The sequence below is a fragment of the Xyrauchen texanus genome, chromosome 33 (genome assembly GCF_025860055.1).
Source record: "Xyrauchen texanus isolate HMW12.3.18 chromosome 33, RBS_HiC_50CHRs, whole genome shotgun sequence".
Lineage (NCBI taxonomy): Eukaryota > Metazoa > Chordata > Actinopteri > Cypriniformes > Catostomidae > Xyrauchen > Xyrauchen texanus.
Window position 1 is genome coordinate 25,336,588 of NC_068308.1, and position 6,000 is coordinate 25,342,587.

The 6,000-nt window shown below is 39.3% G+C and overlaps 1 pseudogene; it reads left to right on the forward strand.

Moving 5' to 3' along the window:
- LOC127626683 (spermatogenesis-associated protein 20-like) overlaps positions 1-5,730 on the forward strand; it is a 67,479-nt pseudogene extending 61,749 nt beyond the window's left edge.
- The last annotated feature ends 270 nt before the right edge of the window (positions 5,731-6,000 follow it).

Genomic DNA, 6,000 nt, shown 5'->3' on the forward strand with positions numbered 1-6,000 from the left:
TGCCTCAAGTGCCAACCTAAAATGTAACCTCTGTCATATTCTCAAGTCCAACCATCCAACCCTCCTTCTGGATTTTATGCCATGGCAGGTTTTAGCTTGGCAATGAAATCATCTCGCTGAGGAAAAGTAGTTTTGCTCTTTCATGCTTTTCCCTTCTGTAATTCATTGCCACTGGGCAGCTCAGCCTCATGCTTTCTTTCTGTGCTCTTTCTCTCAACCTGCTGAGGTATTGTGTGTTTGAAGGGTTCAATTTCTTCTCCACTGCTTCAAGAAGCAGAACTTAGTACAGCTACCACAGTGTCCTCCCCTGCTGCTGTGACAGCCAGCCCCCCTGACTAGAGTTGGACCTGATCGAGTTATTTCAATCTTTCCCTGCTGTGAGAGAGCTGAAAAAATGGGAGGGGTGTTATCCTACAGTCTGCATTGATCAATAGAACTGAATAATTAAGAGACAAGCTTTACGTGGTGTTGCTTAGGTGGCTATAATGATCCCAAGGATATTTTATGGTCAGTGACTATAAGTCACAAAGTGGTGAAAGGTTGTGTAAGTGGTTGAATAGGTGTGGATTAGGTGAAGGATGGTTGAAGGACAGGTCAGGGTAATTTCTCTAATGGTGGGTGCTTTGGTTCTTGTCTGGTGCAACCCCCAAGGGAAAAGAGGGGCTAGAAAAAAACAAAGACCATAGAAATTAACCATTTATAGGCGTGTCACTGTAATCGCTCTGCGCTGTACTTTATCATGGGTTATTATTAGCCAAGGAAGCATATCGAGCCATAGGGTTCATACATTTTGCATTAGAGTAAGAGTATATCGCCTGTGGTCACCCTCAACAAGTATCCCACCTAATTGACATCATGATGACAGTTATGGCTCTCTATCTCTTTGTCCTCCTCCCTATGTTTTTCTTTCCTTTTTTTTTTTCCTCTTTTCCTTGTTGAAAAGACCAACAATGCTGGTCCCCAACATGGGATGCTGGTAAATGTATGTCCCGAGCTGGTCGAGACCCAACCAACCGTCAGGTTTGGGTCGGTTTTTGAAGTAAAACTTTGGGTCCGGATCAAATTCGGATTTGTAATAAATGCAAAGATTATTAGAATTTTCATTGTAAATATTTTTATAGTGTAAATTACTTACTGTATATACAGGTAATGTACAGTAAATGTATAAAGTGGTGGCCAAAAGTTTGGAATAATGTACAGATTTTGCTCTTATGTAAAGAAATTTGTACTTTTATACACCAAAGTTGCATTCAACTGATCACAATGTATAGTCAGGTCATTAATAACATGAACAATTACTATTTCAATCAGAAATCAGAAATTCTTAAACTACTTCAAAGAGTTCTCATCAAAAAAGTCCTCCAAATTAAGCAATGACAACTTTGCAGATTCCTGCCATTCTAGCGGTCAGTTTGTTCAGATACTCAGGTGACATCTGACCCCATGCGTCCTGTAGCACTTGCCATAGATGTGGCTGTCTTGTTGGGCATTTCTCATGCACCTTACAGTCTAGCTGATCCCACAAAAGCTCAATGGGGTTATCTGTTGTCCAATATCTGTGTTTCTTTGCCCACTCTAACCTTTTCTTTTTGATTTTCTGTTTCAAAAGTGACTTTTTCTTTGCAATTCTTACCATAAGGCCTGCACCCCTGAGTCTTCTCTTTACTGTTGTACATGAAACTGGTGTTGAGCAGGTAGAATTCAATGAAGCTGTCAGCTGAGGACATGTGATGCGCCTATTTTTCAAACTAGAGACTCTGATGTACTTATCCTCTTGTTTAGTTGTACATCTGGTCTTCCACATCTCTTTCTTTCCTTGTTAGAGCCAGTTGTCCTTTGTCTTTGAAGACTGTAGTGTACACCTTTGTATGAAACCTTTTTCTTTTCTTTTTTTGGCAATTTCAAGCATTGTATAGCCTTCATTACTCAAAACAATGATTGACTGTTTAGTTTCAAGAGAAAGCTGTTTCTTTTTTGCCATTTTTGACCTAATATTGTCCTTAAGACATGCCAGTCTATTGCATTTGTGGCAACTCAAAAACAAACACAGCGTTAAGCTTCATTTAATGAACCAAATAGCTTTCAGCTGTGTTTTATATAATGGCAAGTGATTTTCTAGTACCAGATTAGCAATTTACCATGATTACTCAAGGATAAAGTGTTGGAGTGATGGCTGCTGGAAATGGGGCCTGTCTAGATTTGATCTACTATATATTTGATATACTAATCAGCCACAACATTAAAACCACCTGCCTAATATTGTATCGTGCCACCAAAACAGAGTGGTTAACTGAGTTACCAGTCATTCTCTGTTGATCTCTCTCATCAACAAGGTGTTTCCATCTGCAGAACTGCCGCTTACTGGATGTTTTTTGTTTTTGGTACCATTCGGAGTAAATTCTAGAGACTGTTATGTGTGAAAATCCCAGGAGATCAGCAGTTACGGAAATACTCAAACCAGCCTGTCTGGCACCAACAATCATCCATGTGATATTCTAATCAGCCAATCGTGTGGCAGCAGTGCAGTGCATAAAATCATGCAGATACGGGTCAGGAGCTTCAGTTAATGTTCACATCAACCATTAGAATGGGGGAAAATGTGATCTCAGTGATTTGGACCGTGGCATGATTGTTGGTGCCAGATGAGCTGGTTTGAGTATTTTTTGTAACTGCTGATCTTCTGGGATTTTCACGCACAACAGTCTCTACAATTTACTCTGAATGGTGCCAAAAACAAAAAACATCCAGAGAGTGTCAGTTCTGTACAATTGTGGTAAGAAGAATAGTTTCTCAGAAGCCCCGGCCAAACTGAGCAATTGGGGAAGAAGGGCCTTGGTAAGAGAGGTGACCAAGAACCCGATGGTCATTCTTGTTGAGCTCCAGAGATCATGTGTGGAGATGGGAGAAATTTGCAGAAGGAAAATCATCAATGCAACACTCCACAGATCTGGGCTTTATGGCAGAGTAGCCAGACGGAAGCTTCTCCTCAGTGCAAGACACATGAAAGCCTTCTTAGAAAAAGCACTTAAAGGACTCTCAGACTGTGCGAAACAAGATTCTCTGATGAAATGAAGATTGAACTGTTTGGCCTCAATTCCAAGCGTCATGTCTGGAGGAAACCAGGCACTGCTCATCACCTGTGTAATACCATCCCAGCGGTGAACCATGGTGGTGGTAGCATCGTGCAGTGTGGGTGTTTTTCAGTGGCAGGAACAGGGAGACTGGTCAGGGTTGAACGAAAGCCGAAAGAAGCAAAATAGAGATATCCTTAAAGCAAACCTGGTCCAGAGTGCTCAGGACCTCAGAATGGGGTGAATGTTCACCTTCTAAAAGGACAATGACCCTAAGCACACAGCCATGACAACTCAATAGTGGCTTAGGGAAAACTCTGTGAATGTACCAGCCAGAGCCCGGAGATAGAACATCTCTGGAGAGACCTGAAAATGGCTCTCCACCGACGGTCCCCATCCAACCTGACAGAGCTTGAGAGGATCCGCTGAGAAGAATGGCAGAAAATCCCCAAATCCACATTTGCAAAGCTTTTCACATCATACACAAAAGTACTTCGGTTTTTTCTTTTTAATAGTTATCAAAAATATTTTTTTTGCTTTGTAATTATGGGGTATGGAGTGTTAATTGATGTGAAAAAAATAAATATTTAAAGCATTTAAGCATAAGGCTGCAACATAACAAAATGTGAAAAAAATGAAGGGGTCTGAATACTTTATGAATGCACTGTATATACTAACGGTTTTCCATTTACCTTTTTTATTTGTAACTAGTAGCACCTAATACAATTTCTAGAGCTAACAGTTTTATTAAAAATGGGTATCAAAATATGTGAACAAAAAATATTGTGAAATAATGCAAAAATATTTTTTTTTTAACAAATTGTTTATTATGTTTCTACGGAGCCCCCGAAGTGACCTGTGCAAAAAAAAAAAAATCTAAGAGACTTTCGCGTGCGCACGAGAAACTTTCGCGTGTGCACGAGAAACTACGTGTCCTGGTGTTTATTATTAATATAACAGATTCATTTATTCATGGATTTTGATTCCAGTGAAAAAACTTGCTGTACACAAAGTGAGGCACGCACCTTCCGGGGCAGTCTAGCAGCTAATATATAATATATATAGGCTAGGCCTATGTATTTGCATAGTCTAGCACTATTATAGCACTATGACCGCTATGGCCATTCTAGTAGTTCTAGAATTCCGGTAGTTCTCGTGTTAAATGCAAGTACAAGTCTATTGCTTGATTAGTGTTCTTTGGAAGATCAAAGCGTGTCTCAGCCATGACAGTATTACAAATGTCATAGACAGTAATGTCTTTGTATTGAAGGCCAAGTTTAAGATATATCTCTATAAATTCATGTGCATCCATGCTCTCAGTATCTTTGAGTAAATGAATGATGGCAATGACGCAATCGGAAAAGAGCTATACACACACCGGAAACTGTAATGCGTGCGCACGCGAAAGTATCTCGTGCGCACGCGAAAGTCTCTTATATTTATTTTTGCACAGGTCACTTCGAGGGCTCCGTACGTTTCCAGGAGTATTGATTATTCAATTTTTTTTTAGATGTTAAAGGCACTACATCATACATTAGCATAAATAATTCTGAGTAATGACCAGCATCATCCAATCACTGCCAACAAGGTTAAATGTAATTTATACATTAAAACTTCTGAATCTATGTACTGATTACCATTGTCCTGTGTCTGCCATACATGTTGAGTGGTCCAAACATCATCTGCAAGCTGAAACTGAACGTTTGGCCAGATTATAGGAGAAAGGTTTTTAGCTGCATAAAGAGCTATAGGATGCTCCCTTGCTCCCTATTTAGTGAATGGCATAACCTCCAGTGTGCTGTCTGTCTGCACTGGTCTCAGAATAGCTCCAAATGCACCTTATTTTCATCCTAATAATGCACAGTAAATATAGGATTTCTAAGGAAAAAGGTGCTAAAGTACACAGCAGTGTAATTGCATTAATCAGCGTAGCATTTCTCGATAAATAAAATGGCATATCGGATGAAAGTAGAGACTCTAATCTATTGACTCAAATTGTTTTATTTCAATGTATAAACTTAATTAGGTTTCTTGCCAGATGTAGTTTTTAGTTAGCATTTTCTCAAAGACAAACTCTGCTGTGGTCGGCACCATGTTGTTTTGTAACATGACTCCTAAAGTTTAACCCTTTAGTGACCCTTTACTGAGTCTCCTAAACTGAGATCAGTCTGTTGAAATTAATTTAAATTATTAGTTGCATATAGCAAAGCCAAAATACAATGTTCACGCATGTGTACATGCTGTTGCCCAAGGTTATATATATATATATATATATATATATATATATATATATATATATATATATATTAGTAGGATACATTTATTAAATATATATATAAATATTTTTGTTATTTAATGTAACTTTGAACCAACATGGTTATGCTAGTCAACCAGCTAGACTAGCACCAAACGAGCAATAACAATTATAAACCAAATGGACCAGCATTTCCTTTCAGCAGGCTTATTCTCTCTGTTTCTCTTTTTTTCAGGTCCTGATGCTGGAAGGTGGTAACACAAAGGGCTTCCTTTACCATAGGTTGCCCATGCTCTCCACTCTTTTCCTCCAGATGACAAATCCACTGCATATGTGTGTGAAAACTTAACTTGTGCCCTCTCCATCACCTGCTCACATGAGCTCAAGAGACTGCTCCTGGAGTGAGAGCTGCCGTCACACCATACAAGCAGTGAAGACCATCACTGTGGCAGCTTTCCTGAGACAGACCACTAGATATTTTTGAATATTACACCAGTAGCATACTGCAGTTATCAAAAAAAGTCATAAATGAAATGCACTGTAAGACATCATACAGTGGCAAGGCAAACCTCTAGGGGTTGCACTGTTTTGTGATGTTCTGCCTCATTCTTAGACCTATCTTGCAGAACAGTAGTCTTGGGAGATGGAAATACAATGACATAATAATGTGAGGAG